Genomic DNA, 20,923 nt, shown 5'->3' with positions numbered 1-20,923 from the left:
ATTTATATCACTGTACCACTAATGAATGGTCCCATATGCTTACTATTGAAACAAAAAGTAATCTAGTTTGCGTTTTTTATAACTATTAGTTTTGTGACTGGTCGTTTGTTCAAAGTTTTGGTTTTTTCTGAAGTTTGTGTCATATTATCACAATATTGAACGTCCGCATCTAAAAACTCTTAACAGATCATAAAAAATGTTGTTATCGTTTTAAATTGTTTCGGAAGTTTCTTCTTGCTTTTTCTACATTTTATATTTTTTTACATACTCGTTTGGGTTTTTATAGTTTGGGCTTTTATAGTTTGGGTTTGCACTCATTTCCTTCACTCAAATATCTATTGTGTATATCTCTCTTCTAATCTCTTCATTTGGTTGACAATTAGGTAGAAAATGTGGGTGACCAAACGCACATTAGTGGGCCTTTTTTTTTCGAAGCCATTTTACTCAATTACCAATCCAATCGGTCAAACTAATCTTGCAAAGATGCTAAGGCGATCAAAGTAACAATATCATACAGATATCCTGTAGACTACAATAGAAATTTTTAAGAGTATTGTGTCTGGATTGATTTTGAGATGCGGCTCAATAACAATATCTTGAAAGGGATCTATTCTGTTTCCCCCGCCAGTGTTTTTTATGACCCCCCTTTACAAATTCTATGCTGTTATATAGCACGTAACTATGTAAGAAAATAGCACGTGCGTCTGGGGGCCATAAAAGATTTCTGCTCACTAAGCTGGGGGGGGGGGGGAGAGGAGGAGGGGGGGGGGGGAGAGGAGGAGGGGGGGGGGCAGAAACAGAATAGATCCCTTGAAAGTAACAGTCTTCCATTCAGGCTTTTTTCTTCATATGGACAAGCATCGGACATTTTTGCGCTAAGAATCCTTCCTATGTAAGGATTTCTTTCTTAGTTAAAATCACCATTGCGATAGAACGAATAAAAGTTGTTGATAAGCATCAGATGTTCAAACTTTGTGGGAGCTCTATTCAAACAATCAAAAAACGCGTAGCACGTATTCATTTCTTTCGATTTCTGCATCACACAAAGTCGTTTCTTCATTGCGTCATCCTTTTAAACAGATACAGCGTGAACAAAACTGGGAAGCGAATGAAAAAGCGTGAACTAAAGTTAAAAACGGATTACTGAGAGACGTTATATGCGGACTGCAGTATGAATTTGAGATCATACTTTATTGTACAATAGATTTTTTAATAAATTCGTGTACAAGCATCATTTGTAGTGTTATATAGATCTGAGGCATATGTTATACAGTACACAAATTAACATTCATGACAGACTAAATCTCAAGTAAGTCGTGTGAGTACAAGTTGGTTTTCAAGATCTCTCAAATGGCAGCTTAATTAAACGCTTGATTAGCAAAACAATTTTTGTACACTGTCGCTTCTTCTGTTCAAGTTAAAGCGACACCTTTGAACTAAAAAACTCGGAGGACAGACATTGTCTTCGTTTTGCTTGATCATTCACCATTCTCGGATCAGCTCTTAACAATAATAAAGAATTACAAATATTAGATACAACTGCTTTATTTTTGGATTAAAGGCGGTTGAAGTTACAGTGAGCATAGCTGTAGCCGATATTTATTTACCCTATAATTTGATCGCAAACTTCATCAGGTAAGTGCGAACTAAACCAAAAACGTTTCATTTCTAAGGCGTCAAGACGTCCGCACGTCACGTTTGAACACTTGTCGTGGGCATAACGAACAGCAAAACTTTCCATCCTGCACAACGGACAAAAACTTTCCATCCAACTTTCCAGCACAACGGACAAAAACTTTCCATCCTAAGGGGTAACTCTTGTACTTGATTCTTTTTATTACTTCCACTCCCACAAAATAATTCATCTCTCTTCTTTGAAATCGACATGAATTTTTGTATGGCGATAGTTCGGAGACTTATTAACTAAGAATAAAATTAAATCAAGCTACTAGATTGAAATATCTATCTTTAGATTGTTTCCTAAAATTCTTTTTTGCTTTAAAAAACAACTTTTTGCGTAATCTGGTCTTTGTACATCCATAATTTTTTGGCGAATCGTTTAAGGCATTCATTGAAGTCAAAATCGATGAAATATGGTTCGATAGAATAAGTTTGTTAAAAATAAATGACAGGAAAAAGGCGATACGGAAAAGATTCTTAACGTATTAGTTGTCAACCAAGTTTGATTGCCAAGTTATCCATTTTAAACATTGTCTTTACAATCTGTGCAGGCATTAAAGACAGTGAAGTCCTGGATTCCAGACCTGTGACGCATCAAACGCCGGAGATGAGATAATTTTTATATGAGATTCAATATGTGAAATTCTTCTTTTTTGACAATTTGGAGGTGACAATTCCAAGTCGGGTTGGACCCAGAAATGTATTCACGTACCTTTTTGTTTTTTGTTTTTCAGAGCAAAATTTTTTGGAAACAACTTTTTCTAAGTATCATTTGTATTTATGAATAAGAAACCGAGAAACTTGAATCTACTCAATCTCAAATTTAAAATGTTTGTACCAGATCTTTCAGTAGCTCTGTTTAAATTGAACTCACAACTTCAAATTCTGAAATTTCTCCTATTGTTCTTGTATCATCGGCATATCAGAAAAATTTATATGAAATTGCTGAGGTAGATCAATTATGTATATGGAGAACAAAAAAAGACAAGTATCGATCAATTAGGCCCCCACTTGAAATTTGCAACTAAACTGAGTAACAGTCTACAATTTTTACTCTCTGCTGTTGATTAAGTTGATATGAAGCATAAACGAATGTAAAATATTTTCATCAACCCCAAAACAAGAGAAACTGAGATTTTGAGGAGCTTTATTAAAATTATTCGCGTCATATTCTCTAACATCTTTCAAGCAAACAATTATCGGGGATGAGTTCTTATCCAACCCCAACTGCCCTTTGCTGACAGTTATTTTACATGACCTCCTCTCTTCACTAATTGAAAAAAATAAAATAGCGATAAAATATCTAAGTGGGTGACAAAACAACAACAATTATTTAAATAAAAAGAATTGGGGCAATAAAGCGCGAGCTTTCCCCGGAGACATTATGCCACGTTGCTTCTGCAGTACACTCAGAATTTTCTTAACTGTTGCAGTAAACTTTGACATCACCAATTAGAAGTTGTCTTTGTCAAATAAATTTAAAGTTTGGAACAATAAGAAAAAATCGGTTGAAATTATTGGCTCCATCATTCCTAATCAGTGTAATTGTTGCCAAACTGTAAGCTAATTTTAGCGCAACTATTGAGTTTATTCACTATCATCGCACTCTAGGAAAAACGTGTTTGTTGGTTTTTTGATGTGTTCGTCATCAAAACATTCACGTACTTCAAAAGAGTCACCATTTCCACAACGGCAGACTTATGCAATCAGATGAAAAAAATGGTGGAACGTAACCACTATGATCAGTTACAACAAAAAAATAAAACTAGGAGCACAAACGTACAACTTTTTTTGTAAAGCGTGAAAATGATTCCTTTCTTTACAACAATTTGTTTTACTTTCGTGTACTTAAATTTTTTTTTGTTTAATTCTGTTGAGAAAAGTTCGCTGAACGTACCTTTTTTGGAGAGGGAGGCCCTAGCTACCACTTTAGTGATATAACAGGATAATCAGAAAACACAGCTGATAAACTGCCAGAAGTAGCAGCGATAGGTGGAGAGTCATGAAGTATCAACATGAAAAAAAAACAAAATTGAAGAAACATTTAAAGTAACACTTGGATTTATAAAAGAGTAGTTGTACCAAACCTTGCAGACTAAATTATCATTTAAAAACTAACTCGATCATCATTAGTTGCCATATTCTCCTATTAAAAAACAATATAAAGTGTTGAGGGAAACAAAGATCAAAGGAGCAGAAAGCAAATAGATAAATCCGCAACGGAAAACATAAAAGAGCCCTATCTTTAACACCAAGAATTGATCTAAAACCAGAGAAACCAAAGCTACAAAAGATACTAAGATAAAAATAAAATTTTCTCTAACCAAAATTCTCAGACCACTGGCATAACTGAATTTAGGCGGCAAGACAATAAAAGCCACCACAAGAACGGCAAAACTAAAAAACCGATTGTTTTTGACAAACAGTGTCAAAATTGTTCAAAAAAATAGATTGAAATCAAATATATATTTTTTATTTAACTATGGATAATCCAATAATCAATTGGATTAGTAACTAAAGAGACAAAGAGAGGACAACAAAGCGAAAGCGAAAAACGTGTAAAACCCGATGGGTCATATTAGTTTAAAAAGTTGAAAAGAAAGTGAGAAAGAATACTTGATTGCCAAAACGTTCATTTATTGACAATATTGTCTTATTTACTTGAACATTATATTTTCAACGGAAAAACAAAAAACAAAGAAAAAGAAGGGAACGATTTGCTTATAATTGTGGAAAAGCCCTACTCAATGGTCCAGGAACAAGCTTAACTTCAATGTTAAGTTTTGAGGTTATGCTGATAACACACCAAACGTGAATTTTTTAAAAAAATCGAATTTCGTACCACAATAGTTCTGTGATAGACCTAAATATGAGTTACATCAATTCAAATAAGAAATAGCTGTATCGAGTTAAAGTCAAAGGTATCAGCTAAAGCAAAAAAAGGGTTTTTTTCAATAGATTTTGGATGTATTAGAATACTAAATGCTTTCAGATTCTTTTAACCACGTATTTTAGATGCAGTAGCTAAGATATTAAGTAACAAACAAAGTAAAGATATTTACACTTTTGGTTACGTTGATTGGCAAGATAAAATGATTGAATCTAAATTTCTACCATACGAAGTAATCACTCTAAATTGAAAAAGGCAACATATCATATAATAATTACCTTGGAACTAAGAAATTTTTAAAAACCCATATAAAACAGGGAAAGATACATTAATGTACTTATAACAAGGTGTAAACATAATAATATAGTAACATTACAAGGAAGACATATAATAAAGTGATTAAGATTTTTTTCAGATTCAATTAAAAAAGGCCTGTCTCATTGAGCACCGTTACCTAAATACACCGCTAACTATAAAACATGTTGGACAAATGCGACCTAAGAGACCTATTGAAACTTCTTATTTCAATTTCAATTTTAATTATGGTTAAAATTGTAGTACTGATAGAATAACTTGTTTTTAATTCTGATGTTTATTTGAGTTTGCAGAGTAATATCTCTACTTTATTTTATATTTTGAGCTAATTTTCTTATTTTTATCCCAAAATCAACAGCTTGATTTTGATACCAGTTTGACTTCATGAATTCTTTCAATTTTGTCCTACGAGTTGTCTGTTTTCTGTGCTCACAGTCCCCTATTCAATCATCAATCAGCAAGTTCCAGGTCTACTCGTCAACCCCCAATTTACCTTTTCCATTAGGTTAACTTCGGAAAAAACGAAGTTCAATAAATTGAGCTTGGCCGTGCAAACAAGGTAAGTGGCGATTTGTTAAGTTTTCTCAAGGTTTAATAAATTTTGTGTCTGACTACATATTACCTCAAAAATGCTAGAACATAGAGAAAGCTTTAAAATTGCTGGAGTGCAAATGAACATCAACGTGCCTTTTTGCTGAACAATTATACTCAACCTAAATATCTTGCCTGGTGAAATCTGTTCTCTGAGCTGCACAATTTTATCGTTACGGGCGTCTACCGGTACCAAATTTTTGAGTAATTTTACTCGTTTTTATTACAAGATTTCATTTTGTCTATATTAATACATTGCGCGTGTGACATATATTATCTAACTTAGCGGATATTATCTAAAAGGCGGTGCCCTATATGGAGAATTCAGTCATTGTTTTTTCGTTTAAGCTCGAAGTTAAAATATGGAATCAACTTTCCCCGGCAAAATACATTTTGCGGAAGCGTAATCCACAGAGAACTGTACGGCATAATAATTGCAGCATAATCCCTCATTTCAGTATTCCTAAAACATTAAATCGTAAATTTTGTGAAAAGCCCTTACAGCAAAACGTAATTTTTATCTGATTTATTTGATCCTATTTTGAGGCTTTGAATTGCTTTGTGGAAACAACACACTAAATTTAAGCGCGTTCAGCATTGAACTTAAATTGGCGGCGGAAAGCGCCAGCCATTTTTTTTGTATGTAGTTTTTTTTCGGTACTGATAGACGCTCACAATGATGGGACACAAAAAACAGAGGGCTTAAATCCAGAACATTAGTTACATTAGTTTTTTGTGCAATTAAATGTCTGGTTTCTCTTGAACGTTTTATTTCCGTCAATTTTCCCAAAGTTTATTTTTTTTGCAATGTTGTTACAGTTTCAATGTATTAACATAAAAATAGCGATACACAAATTCGGCAAATTGTTCCCGTGACAATTTGGGTATATCTCTGCGGCATTATGAGTTGTGTTTCAACTTTTTTGAAATTAAGTTCATCGTCTATAGAATAATTTTCATCTCAGTGCAGTATATTGAAATGCACGCTATCGTTCCAAAATCCTCCGACATTCAGATGATTTTTTGAAAAGTGTTGATGCGTTTTAATGCGTTCCGTTCCTTTTGAAATTGATTGAGTCTCGATATAAACTATTTTTGAACCATTTAATGATCAGTATACTAAAAGTTAAAACGCGATTGGATGTATCACCATTCAGAAAAAAAAACTTTTTACAGTTGCAGATAATAGTATTTTGTTTTTCTCTGGTTCCTGGGAGTATATCAACGTTTCGTTGTGTTGCAATCTTATATCTGACTTTTTCTGTCTGACAATTTTCAAACAACGATTTGTTCCAAATTTCTCATTTAATTGCACATCAATGAGATCGGTTGCATGTACAGTTTTTTCCGTTTTTTCATTTGGAAAATTTTTCATAAATTTTGAACGAAATTGATCGTTAACGAAATTGAACGTTTTAAAATTTTAATCTGAGTTCATAATTATTTCATACGGCGCAGGATAAACGTTATGACACGAGTAGTAATAGGATGAGCAAGTCTCCCCGGGGGGGTGTAGACCCCATGTATTAAGATAGGGTATAGGAGTAATTTTTGAGAGAGGGTCGACACTAATGTATTAAGATAGGGTATAGGCGTACATGTATTAAGATAGCGGCTGCCACGTATTAAGATTAGCGGCCGCCACGTATTAAGATTAGTTATAGCGGCCGCCACGTATTAAGATTAGGAATAGCCGCCGCAACGTATTAAGATTAGTTATAGCGGTCGCCACGTATTAAGATTAGGAATAGCCGCCGCAACGTATTAAGATTAGGAATAGCCGCCGCAACGTATTAAGATTAGGAATAGCCGCCGCAACGTATTAAGATTAGGAATAGCCGCCGCAACGTATTAAGATTAGGAATAGCCGCCGCAACGTATTAAGGTTAAGTATAGGGACCAGGGTATTAGTAGTATAGTGTGAGTAGATCAGCCGCATTTTTGGGAGCCAGTCATTGGCCTTTCCGCGCAGGGAATTGTACAGGCGGGGAATTGTACAGGCAGCGCGCACGGGAATTGTACAGGCGGGGAATTGTACAGGCAGCGCGCACGGGAATTGTACAGGCGGGAAATTGTACAGGTGGCGGGAATTAACGGATAATTCCCCTCGCAGTAAATTTCAACATGTTTATTGGTATAACCAGCGGAATGTATTAAGATTAGGTATAGCCGCCGCAATGTATTAAGATTAGGTATAGCCGTCGCAATGTATTAAGATTAGGTATAGCCGCCGCAATGTATTAAGATTAGGTATAGCCGCCGCAATGTATTAAGATTAGGTATAGCCGCCGCAATGTATTAAGATTAGGTGTAGCCGCCGCAATGTATTAAGATTAGGTATAGCCGCCGCAATGTATTAAGATTAGGTATAGGCGCCGCAATGTATTAAGATTAGGTATAGCCGCCGCAATGTATTAAGGTCAGTTATATCCACTAAAATTGAGAAAATTGAAAATTTTTATAAGAATGAATTATGAAGTTACAAAAAGACAGACACAGTATTAATCAAGTACATTATAAGTGATTTTAAACACAACAGAGAGCGCTCACAATACAAAAATTGATTCAATAAATTACAGGTTCAGGGGTACAGTATGAATTCCATCAGATAACACTTTTCGTTTAGGATAAAAATATGAGAGTCCTTTCTTTGTTTGTTCATAGGTAGCGACGCAGTGGTTGATTGTCCGAAATCCTCTATTTGTAGATGTTAAATTGATGATTTCTTCCATCACTCGCCGATATTTTTCCAATGGTCCATCTCCGGTCTCTTCCAATGTTCGTTTGTTCAGTCCTTTGCTGCTGAATTTGTACTTATCCGATCTGGCATCGTAGCAACAATATGTTTTGCTACAGAGACAAATCATTTCAGTACATCTAAATTTTTCCTTGAACAGACCTGGTTCACGCTTATCGTGCTTTTTATGTTTATCACAACAAGTTCTAGGGAAGAAATTTTGTACAGCATCAGCTTTGAAAGAATCATCACAATCGTGTTCCCTCAGAGTTTCCCAATCTGCTTTTTTAGATGGACGAATGCAATCGTACAAATTATCGTGCGCTAGAGCTAAGTATAAGGAGTCGGTGTCCATTTCTAACTCTTCGAACGTGTCGACATCGCAAAATTTATCAAAAAAATTGTAATAAAGCTCCAACATACGTAATTTTGCGTACTGAAGTATAAAAAAGCCGACTATTATCGGTTCACGGTGCTCAATTTTTGATTTTACAAGTTCAACTTCGTATAGTTTTTTTGACACACTGTTAAGTCTCTTAAACAATTTCCCGTTGATAGCTTTGTGTGTCTTTTCATCGTTCAAGTATTTTGTCTCTGTATGTCTGCTTCTGTCCATGATTTGGTAACCATAGGAACTATTCCCTAACAATTTCATTGTTTCTGCCACAACGCTTGACTCAGGATTTTCATCTCCAACTCTTCTAGCATCAACAACCGATTGGACAAAATTGTTGAAGCATTTTTTGGGTGTGTACTGAACGAAGCGATAAATTTTGGTGCATTTTAGCCCAAGACTAAGGTAAAAATTGAGTAATGGTGTTATGACTGTTCCATTCTCCAACTTGAAGCTTGAAATTAACATGCGTTGCGGTTGCTTGAGTAAATCGTTATCAATTGCATAATCCCTCATATAATCACCAATATCTGCTCGACTAACATTAAAGTTTTTAAAGATTGGTGGAAAGTTCGAGAACTTGTATTTCAACCCATCTGGAATTTCGAGATCACACTGAACGTAACCAAATAGTTTATCTTCTCTTATCTTTGTAAGTAGAGATTCTTGAGTCAGAGGTAGCTTGAATGGGAAATTGTTTCTCACGTGAATTTTTACAGATTCATCACCTTTGACAGTTTCCCACCAGTTACATTCCCATATCTCAACAACTTTATATCCTTTGTTTCGCAAAAAGTCTCGTCTTAGTTCATCGTATTCCCGTTTCTTTAATCCTTTCTGAGTCTCTTCCTCTGACATGCTTGCTCTTGCTTCCTGACATGCACAAAAGTGAAAGTAACAGTCCATTGCTTCAAAAAAAGTTTTACAGTGAGCACAAAATCCGTCTACATTAAAACAATCAATCTTTTTCTGAGTTCCAGTTGTGTAGTAGCTTTCAATAGTGCAGTTAGGACGTTGAGATTGTAGGTACGACATAACCATGTTCTCAAATTTCCTCGATTTATTTTGTCTAGCTTTAAACTTCTGAGAGTATGAATCAAACTCCCATCTAGTGTAAAGCCCAGTGGGCATTTCTTGACACATTGAGAAGGGGTAAAGTTGACTGGCGTCTATACCCACAATTGATTTGCAAATGTTTTCTGTGTTTCGATTGTAGGTTTGATCCACAATTGCTTTTCTAGTAAACACAATAGAGGGACCACCGGTCATATCTTCGCGTATTTTATCATGTAAATCTTTGTCTGCTTCAACGAAAGGATAGAATTTACTATTAGTTGATTTGTGTAGACAAATATTTGCTAAATTAGGTAGTGTGCAACCCAGTTTTAACATATCAATCCCTTTGTTATGAAAGAATTCCATCATTTTCTGCATCGCTTCTAGTGTCGGGACAACATCTTCGTTATTATACCACCTGACAAAGTCTTGAAAAGTTGTCATTTGTTCGTGCTCCCACACACTTTCCAGTTAATTGTAGTTGCCGAATCCCGAGGGGGGCACTACCTTCAACCTAAGTTTTTTCAGAGCCTCCTGTTGGGAAAGTCCACTATTCAACAATTTTGTGAAATCCGTAAATTCTTTTTCCAAGGGATTGTGATCTCTCAACTTACTAAAGAAACATTCGTAAGGGGGTAGGAAAGTTACATCCAATTTGTTTGGTGAGTCCAACCATTCATAAGGGAAAAACCCTTTGGTCTCATTTGTCTTGTAAGCTTTGAGGAACGAATCTAGTGATGTTGCTCCACCAAGAAAGTTTAGAATATCGAGAAACTGAACATCGCCAAATTTAAAGGATACAAAATGATTAGCTTTTTTAATAACCGTTGGTTGAATATCGCGCTCGTGAATGAGGTAGGGTAGTAAATAAGACTTGATAAGATTCAGATCATATTTCCCGCTTTTGAATCCAAATACAGGTAAAATGCTGACATAACGTTCAAAATGTTGTCGTAGTTCGAGAAGTTGATTTTTCTGAATTTGGAGGAATTGAGTCAACATATCAATTTCTTCTTCTTCGATATATTGAGATTCAAACATTGGAGTACTCTCATCTTTCCTTCCATTTAGCTTCTCGAAAATAGAACTTACTCTGTTTTTAATTGCATTTTCAATTGAGGAAAATTTTTGCAACATTTCTGCTTTACTTCTGCTAGCTAGTTCTTCTAATGCTTCAACAAAAGATACAATCAGAATCTTGGGGTCTCTGTTGCAAAGGAAAATAGGTTCTTGTAATAAATTAGAGGAAATTGACACAGATATTGGTTCATGTTTTCCTATCCAAGTAGTTGTATTGGTATCTTTTAGTTCATTAGATGGAACGCAGATTGATTCGAAGTCAAATACAGCCAAGTTTTTGAACAGTTTTTGTTCTTCCTCATATCCAATTCCAAAACCGTCAAGTTTATCGAACAAAGTTTCTCTCAATGTGTAAACACTCTTCGGATAAATGTGCTGTATCCTATCTTTACAAGATTTCACGTGACGGTGGAAATTACCAGCACGCTTAATAAAGGTATCACAATTAGGACAGCGGAATCGTTTGAAAAACGTGTTGATATCATAAACATAGCAAATGTGGTTGTTGTAGCGCAGTAGATTAATGTTGTTCTCGTACATCTCAATACTTCTTCTGGCAAGTTCACCTACAAAATCCCCGTCCTCAATGTCAATGTCATAAATGAAAATGTTGTGTTTTATAGCATTTTCAACAAACACAAGGTGATCCATTGACACTCCTCTAAAGTTAATTGCGTCATGACCAGACTCGTGGAGAAAGTCACTGAACAACTTAGCTGCGTTTGTTTCCAGCTCAGCTGATCCATACAAGTGAACAGCCACAGCTCTAAACAAGCAAAGGTAGTCCTTGTAGGTTTCTCCGTATCCATTCGTAACAAGACAATTTACATCGTTTCTCCTCAACAACTGTTCAGGTATAACAGCATCTAAACATCCCATTGGGATATTGTTGAGAAGAGCACAGAAAACTGTTACATTCGTAGTTAGTGCATACCGCCATTTTGTGTTTGCCCTTTCTTGAGCACAAGTCTCAATCAAATCCAATTTCTCTACTCTATCCTGAAGTGACACTAAGTCTCCCTTAGAACAAAGTAAATGAGACTTCTCAAAGAAGGTGTTGTTCTCATGAGCATAAAAGTATCGGTATTCGTCTGTGTCAACATTTCGTAAAATAAATCCCAGGGATAAATTTATTTTTGCAGCACAGTTAAACTTTTCAAACACTTCCTTCAGTTTTTCATTAATTTTGTTGGGATCAAGTCTCGACAATTTAAAATTGAATACTCTATGTCTCCCATTCTCCATCTCAGTATTGTCAAAGAATTGTTGACAGGCACTAAGTTCCTGCTGTAACTGTTCGTTGTTCCTATCCAATTCTTCCGATTCTAGTACTTCTTTCAAGTTTTCGCTGGATTTGGTTCCAACTTTGGTCGATGTTCCGTGTTTCCGTCTCCTATGTTGTTGAAGAGAATAAAAACTTGGAAATTCCTCCAAGCATATAGTGCAAACTGTACTAAGCTTCTTTTCTTGAGGAGCGTGATGCTTAGAAAGGTGGTAGTTCAAGTCCTCTTTCCTCTTTGTGTAGAAATGTGGACACTTGGGACATTTTAAAGTCCCACTATCACACGATTTTTTGTGTCGAGCCATTTGCTGCTTGACAACCATTTTCTCGCACTTTGAGCATTTGACGGTTAGATTTCTATCAAGAGAAGGCATTGTATTGTTGTGATCCAAAATAAATTGAATAAATTTTAAGTAAATTGCCGAGCAACTGTATCTGATAACAAAGTGAGAATGAATACAATTTTTGGTTTTTTAGTTAGAATAACTTTTATGACTAATTATTTCCATATAAGGAAATGACGTAATTTCTATTTTTAGTAACATTACGCAATACGAAAGTTCAAGAACTTCCTACGAAGCAGTCACAGTGTTACATTATACATTGTATTTGAATCCAGAAAACATCAAAAATGTGTAACCTTATTCCTTGGAGGAAATCGGAAATCTTAAGTTATATTTATTTGTCATATTGCTGATTTGTGTTACTTTTTTACAAAACAATACTATTCATCCCAAAACAGACTTCTTAACAAAATCTATCTGTCAGATGCTTGCTCACTTAGAGAATACAAATATTATTGTAAACAAACTAATTTTGTAATTTCATCGATAAAACACTAAATGTGTTTTTACAATAATATTAAAACATTAGAGAAGAAAACTCCTACTTTAATTGAAGATAACTTATATACAAATGACGTTAACGTGATTATATTACAAACTACAAACCAATCAAAATTTAGTATTAAGAAACTTGTTGTAAAAGTTAATGATATCGTTTTGCCTATCTCATTCTCTCTTTTAACATTTTTTTATTTTAATAGATTAATACGTGAAATTTTACTCATTTGTGAAACATGTTGATCAAAAACCACTTACAAATATTGGAGAAGATTTACAAGAGAAAAGAAGGTATACCTGATTCATACAAAATTGACGAAATTGATGTAGATTCATACTTTTTTTACAATTTTTTGGACATTTTCACAAAATCCAACAGAATAATCCGATTTATTAAAGGACTTGAGTATGCAACATTCTCTATTAAAAAATTTGAATATGAGGAGTTTATTGCGAAACAGTCTTTCGATTTATCCTCAGAATTGCATGTAAGCAAATACGAATTGTTGTTCATTTTGAACTCCGTCCCCGATATATTGGAACAGTACAGAAATATTTCACAAACAAACTTTGTTCCTCTCCCAGAACCAATAACAAAAACTTCTTCACTACAGAGTGCTTTGTACTTCCATTATTACAACGACTACAATGCAGTGGGAGTACTGATCAGGTTCGGAATTCGTTTACCTAACGTATATATACAGAAATTTGATTCCAAAAATGGAACATTTTCCGAGATTGATCTGAAATTTGACGAATTGGAAAAAATTTATCAAAGCTTGACTTTTTTGGTAAATTATGTCACTTCATTTCAACTTAAATAGACCATTTTAGGTAAAAGCATAGTCGGAAACCTGTATGTATCCTTCACTTCCTACCTTGTTAGAAAATTTTACCTAAATTTGGATTTGAATTTCAGTTCGTCCAGAAATTTCAAGCTAAACGTCACTTTTTCTCATAAAATCTTCCATCTTTGGTTACTGTTGTCTGATTGGACAGAGCACACTATATATAGAGGTTGTTGATTTTGACATTATCATTTGATCCAACTTCTCTGAAAACATCATCACTACTTTCTGACATTATACTAACTACTCCTCAACATTTTATCCTGCTATCGAGCTCCAACATTCACTTTCTTTTTGTTTAAAAATACTTACTTTAGTTCTAACTTTTGTTTAAATCTAATTTATATATCCTGTTCCCTTCCTAAATAGGAAATTTGCTGCTTTATAACTTTCTCTCCACTGATTGCATTTATCACGTTCTCGACAAGAATCTTTTCATCCATTCTCATCACTTTCTAACAAAAACCTCTTCTATCATTTATTCCAAAATGGAGTTCACCGTTCAAAATAATAACCTTCTGTACTCATTTTCTTTTACTGAGGATATTGCTCGGATAGGAGTTCGAGATTTATCAAACGGACTGTATGAGTCTCTGATCACTTTACCCATTACTGTGTGGCACATTATTGAGCACCAGCGACAACAGTTTGATACATATCATCAAGGACAGGTCCCAATCACAGGGAATCAACTCGGAACTCACGCGATGGGACACGAAGTTGCTGTTGTCAGTGGACACCACTATCTTCACGTTAATGGATCTGATTTTCCTGCCAACTACGTAGCTGGAAATATTCAGTACACATTTCCTTGGGAGGAAGGGCAAATTCCAAACAGTTGGTTCACTACACCGGATGTAGGTGAGGTATCAGGCCCGGAGGTGGAAAATAATCTTCTCCAAATAGCTTCAAGAGCTCATAGAAGAGAACATAGCGAGTTGAGTATTGATACTAGTACCACCACGTCATTTAACGATCTGGAAAACTTTGATCCAGCGCAGTACTATGGATCTACTGACATGTCAACTACACCCTCGATGACAACCCCATCGATTGAGGAAGGAACAGCTCACAACCCTATCTTTTTGAGTGACGTACCTAATACCCCAGTCACTGTTCAACCAACTCAACTACCTGGTAGAATGGAGCGACAAAGAGGTTTCGGTAATGAAATTCAGAACTTACCAGAATATGTTATTGAAACTCTTTTTGAATGATTTCTATGTTCAATTTTGTAAACTACTTTGTATTTGTTCGTAAAAATAATAAAGATTCTGAATACCTTTTGGGTGTTTCGTATTAAATTTACATTTTCAATTTTATAATTTTTTTTATAGTTTTCCAGAATAAAAGATTAACACGAAAGGTTACTTGATAATTTAGGTACTTGGTTATTATTGAAAATTTGTTTTTCGACAATTAAGAAAAATACCGAATTTAATTTTGATATTTATGAAAATTGTCGAATTTATTTTCGATATTTAACAAAAAATGTCGAGAAAAAATTCGATTTTTAAGAAAAAATTACTGTTACAAATCCGATTTTTAAGCTGCAAGAACAGATTCAAAACTTGTCATTTTAAAAATTATTAAAATTTATGTTTTTTGCTTAAAATCATACCGTAAAACTAAGAAAAATGAGAAAAAATTGCACATTTTGCACGCACAGTTTGGTAACATTTTTGATTTTTAATGAAAAATCTGAGGTTCTATTTTTGACTTTTAACAAAAAATGTTGTGTGAAAATTCGACATTTAACAAACAAATCGACTTCAAATTTCGACTTCTAGAATATACACTAATAATAAAACATTTTAGTACAAACACTTTATTACTTTCTAACTTCAAAGTACAACATGGGGTTATCAATTATTCCATGACCATCTAGTAAACAATCAACAATTTTTATTAATTCACTCTCATACTTTGAGTTCTCAAGAGACTGAATTCGGTCGAAGAAGGATGATCTCAATGTTTGTGTGCTTGCATTTCTTTGCTCAGCTCTCAGTAGATGTCTCTTGAACTTTTTTCTACTCAATCTCTTCTTAGACACGCTGGGTAGTTTTTCAACAAATTTGTTTTCCGAATTATGTTGTACCGCTCTCTTCAATTGGGTGAAAACAAGTCCTGCTTCTTCGTTTGTGTGACCAAAAAACTGATGTTTATATAAGGTGTATAAGCAGTCCACTGTCTGATATTGAAAAGATAAATCATCCAATTTTTGGAGTAATTCATTAATGGAAGATGAAATGAGAATTATGTGATAAGAACAATTTTTCAGAGGACAAAAAGTGTAATTGTGAGACGCAACAGAGTATTCACTAGTAAGCAAGTAAGGTATATAATCCTTAACTGATACGCAAATGAACAAGGATTTCTCACAAAATTTTTTATAAAAGTCAGGTAAAACTTGACACATAACTGCTGCCATTCTGTAACCAAAGTGATTTTGGAGTGATTCTTTTAAACTACCGTATAATGAAATAACGCAATTCAGTTCAAACGCAGCGAAAATTTCATTTGAAAAATGACACAGTTCAAGAGACAGCAACTCAGAAAAATCCGTTGTTTTACTTGTTCTAAATATTTCAAACACTATTACTCGCTAATGCAACACAGACGTGCTAAACATCAAGATAAATATGCTGCTCTAGTTCAAATGTTTGCTCAACTTAAAATTTCTGACTAAGTTTCCTTATAAGGAATTTTTGCAAAATGACGCAATTGAACTTTCCATATTTGGAAATGAACGAAAGATAATGACATCATTACCAAATAAAGGTGATCGGAAACAATAGAGGAAGTAAAATTGCAAGTCAAATCATTCAATTAATTTCTCTCTGTCACATTAAGTTGATAAAATGTCTCTCTCTCAAGTCTCTCCGTTTTACTCGAGTGCTCCGTCTATGTTTACCGATTCTCAACCTAAAACTGGAACTGATTCGGTTCCATTTTATATAGACTTTGGTTCTAACCCAAAAAGATTTGGGAGATTTACTGTGTCCCAGATTTTTAAAAACGGACAAAATTATTCCGAAACAACTTTCCAAGTCTCCAAAAAAGATAATTCTGGAACATTTGAGAAGTACCAACAACTTCGAATAGGAGATTACGAATTCAAGAAATTCTGTTTCCTCAAGAACAATATCCTGGATGGGGAGTTGGAACTGAGTGAGCACCCGATTCAATTTGATAAGAACCCATGTATGGAGGATGTGCTGCAACGATGTCACAAAGTCAGAGAGGTCAGCATAGGACGAAATCGACGAATATATGTGACTTTCATTCAATACGTTCAGGAGAATCCAGCCTCCATTTATGTGCAGATTCGGCTCTTTTGTCGCAAGGAAAATAATGAGTTCAAGCAGGTGACTTATGTCAGCTACACTTTGGAAGAGTTCAAGGAACTGATTCAAAATTTGAATGACTTTTCTAACATTGAACAATGTACAACTCAATAATAATTGTTGAGTGATTTTGTAATATGTCTTTGTCTTCTCTACAATAAATTTTTCATTTTAAAAATCTTTGACCTGAGAATGAGTTGGGATATTGGCTGCTCAAGAAACATTTTTTTGAGTCTCAGAGACAAGTCAAAGGTTTTTCACGTTAGACTTCATTACGAACTTAAAAGATATTCCTATACTGTTCTTGAAGCTCAAAATTTTCCCAAATTAGAAAATTTGGACATAGAGTCCCAAATTTCAGAATTTAAGTGGGTTATTCACAACGGATTACGCAGAACAGGTCTTATATATCGTTCAGATAAACAACAAGTTACCATTTCACAACATCGTTGGAACGGATATCAGTGGAGTTTTCTGACAAATATTGAATTAAAAAAAGAAGAGTACGAGAACTTACTAGAGTATCTCCCTACACTTTTATCTTATATTGAAAAGTTTAAGAAAACTTGCATTGACATGGATGAAGGAACGCAAAGTTGATGGATATTGTCATTCTTGTCAACATATTCAATTGCTACGGAAGCATCCTTTCAATGTTTCCCGAAAATGAAAAACGCAAAAACTGTTTTTTAGCGGCCTGTAAAATTTGGGACGAGAATATAAATTTGGAGCAAATTAACCAAAAATTTCCTCATGGAGGACTTATTGGTTATGGAAATTCCTTTTTAGATTTTTTCTTTGCTAGATTGAAAGTTTTTCGATTACATGCAATACTACACGATTCTGCTGGAGCGGTTAAAGCAACTACAAACAAGGGACCAGGATACTGTTACATGTTACCAAATTTTCCAAGCTCATGTTTCTTGGGACATTTAACTGGGTTAATCTTTTGTGTCTTTATTAAATTTTATCATCCTCAAATTTTCAAAATGCTAGACTGCTAATCATTTTTGTAATAATTCAACCTAGAAAAAAGAATGTCTCTCGTTGTATTTGATATTGAGTGCTTGGAAGGGAAAATTGTCAAGGAGTTGGGTGTTTTCAAGGATGGAATTGTATTGGGATGCAGTTTCCTCCCACCCAAAGACTACAAACTTACTTATCAAGCAAAATGGAACACTAAAAATTTACATGGGATTAATTGGAACAATGGAAAACTGGAATACACTGAGTTGTCATCAATCATTCACCAACATTGTTCACCTAAAACAGAATACTTTGCAAAAGGGTTAGAGAAGTGTAATTCTCTCAAATTACTTGTGTAAAATGTGGAGAATCTAGATGATCTTGCTTGTCCAAAAGTTTCCAAACTTCTCAATAACTCGGATCCTCACTGGGATTGCAGCAATTATCCGTATCGACACAAAAAGACATTTCACTGTGCAGAGAATAAAGCTTATGCTTACGGAACTTGGACTCTGGATTTTTTTGATAACGTATAATTTTTGTAATTTCTATTTGTAATTTCTATTTGTATTTGTGATCGTTTTGTAATTTATTATTTTTATTTTACTACTTTTGAAATCAGAGAGAAGTTGCATTCCCAGTTCAAAAAATTGATTTTCCCTTAAAAATAAGGTATAAATGACCGAGCATACAGATAACGGTTTAAATTTAGGTAATTTTGTCTTTGATGATAATAACCAGGAACGACAATCGTGGAAATGTTTTGGACAGACTTGTAATAGATCTCTGGTGGTTTTTTTGTCCCAATTTTTTGTTATTTTGTTAATATTAGCGTGCTGTATAGTAAAAATAACTCTTGCTGAAACCTGTGAAGAAACAACAGTTTGGATTGCTATCTTATCTAGTACAGTCGGTTATATTTTACCTTCTCCTAAACTATGAACAAAATAATCTCTACTAAGGAACGCATTTTTATTTCATTGGTGGGACCAAGCGGGTCTGGAAAATCTCATCTTATCCATGATTGGCTAATTATTGGAAATTTTCAACCCGATTTTGATAAAATTTACTATTTTTATCAACATTATCAATCACTTTACGGTCTAATGTCCAAAAACATTAAAAACATTCAATTTATTCAAGGAGTTGACTTTGAGTTCATTCAGAGTCTACCCAATAATGGAACAAAGTATTTGCTGATTTTTGATGATTCTTGTGAAGAAATCTCAATCTCGAAAGAATTCGTTAAAATCGCGACAGCTGGAAGACACAAAGGTCTTAGTACAATATATATAAAGCATAATCTTTTTCATCAGAGTAGGTTGGGAAGAGATATTGAGTTACAAAATACTCATATAGTTTTATTCAAGTCTCCTAGAGATTTTCTCCAGATTAACACTCTTAGTCAACAGCTCGGGTTAGGATCACAATTAAAAGATTGGTATACAAAAGCTACTTCAATCCCGTATGGTCACTTACTCATTGATCTAACTCCGAAAACAGTCGACTCTCTTAGATTTTGCAGAAACAGTGGTTCTATTCCCACTATTTTTTTTCTCCCTAAAACGAAAGAAGAGATTACTTTTTTGAACGATGAACACACAACATCTCTCTACGCTGATAACGTTCTAAACGTATTCCCAGAACTTCAAGAAATCGTTCCTAAGAAATTGTCCAAAAGATTTCATTCAGTTTCTAAACGAATGCATAGTAAACCTTCTCGGGGGACAACTACAGGAAATACAAAAACAAGACGTAATAAAGTACAGAGACGAAATTCATCAACTCGTGCTAAAAAGAAACGGAATAAATAAAAGAAGAGAAATTTTAAGTTCACGAAAAGGAATCGAGCTCATATCAATTTTGACACCATCTATCATTAATCGATTGTCTTGAAATGGAACAGTTTTTTTTGATTCCTCAACACCTTTACGAACAAAAATTCAAATTAGAAGTTAAAAAGTTGGACACTTTTGAGCAGAAACCAGTTTCTGTCCCAATACATTTGAACCCTAATTACAAAGAAATCAGCAACAAAACCAGATCTTTAAAGAACGAATCAATTGTAGATCAAATTTTGAATTCACCGCGAGTCAAGCTATCTCTCAACGACACAATTTTATTAGATGGAAGAGATACAGAAGTAGCTTTTGCAGATTTTATTTTTCCATTAAAAAGAAAGAACGTTGATTTTCCCGACATATATTACACAATACTTGATGCTACCGGAATAAATCCGCAAAAAGTAATAAACAAAGATGCCAAAAGCAAAGACAGAGGGAGCTGGATTCCTTTCAAAATCTGAAAAAGCCAAGCTACAAAGGCTGTATAGAGATGGAAAAGCCGCATATTGATCAATTAAAAATCTACAAAAGGCAAGCGGGTTATCCAAAAAGAAAGTTGCCTACTTTCTACACAGTAAAGATTCCTACACAAAGTATCGTCATGCAACACGACATTTCAAAAGATTACCAGCATTTGCTAAGCAAATCAATGAGATCTGGTGTCTCGATCTAGCTTTTATGGATAAATTATCGGATACTAATAATGGAGTGAAGTATTTATTAGTATGTGTTGACGTCTTTTCTCGCTTTGTTCGTGTGCAACCAATGAAGTCAAAGTACTCTACCGATGCAGTTGTAGCTTTCAAAAAAATGTTGCGTAAAAAAAGTATGCCCGCGAAAGTATGGGTTGACCAGGGAACAGAGTTTAGTGGTGAGTTTCGAAAGTTTTGTATGGACAAGAAAATTAAAATTTACTCTACTAGAAGTGAAACGAAAGCTGCTGTAGCAGAACGAGCCATTAAATCCCTGAAAAACGTTATTTATCGCTATATGGAAGAAAATGGTGACAAATACATGAGAAAAATGGATTCCTTTGTCAAAACTATGAACA

The 20,923-nt window shown here is 34.4% G+C and overlaps 1 protein-coding gene across 3 annotated transcripts in view; it reads left to right on the top strand.

Moving 5' to 3' along the window:
* The first annotated feature begins 1,136 nt into the window (after positions 1–1,136).
* Positions 1,137–20,923, top strand: part of LOC142343301 (glutamine synthetase-like) — a 45,567-nt gene continuing 25,780 nt past the window's right edge. Inside the window, exons 1-2 of one of the 3 annotated variants that reach the window (XM_075395124.1) lie at positions 1,137–1,309; positions 1,674–1,811. The gene's annotated coding sequence lies outside the window, so the exon portion shown is untranslated. Of the gene's footprint in view, positions 1,310–1,365; positions 1,636–1,673; positions 1,812–20,923 lie in introns of those variants that run through there. The other 2 variants (XM_075395123.1, XM_075395125.1) reach the window with 2 other exon arrangements.

Source organism: Convolutriloba macropyga, chromosome 7, assembly GCF_964194025.1.
Source record: "Convolutriloba macropyga chromosome 7, txConMacr16.3, whole genome shotgun sequence".
NCBI classification, from domain to species: Eukaryota; Metazoa; Xenacoelomorpha; order Acoela; family Convolutidae; genus Convolutriloba; species Convolutriloba macropyga.
The sequence above is the reverse complement of the archived record's forward strand: the minus strand, read 5'-3'. Positions and strand labels throughout refer to the sequence as shown.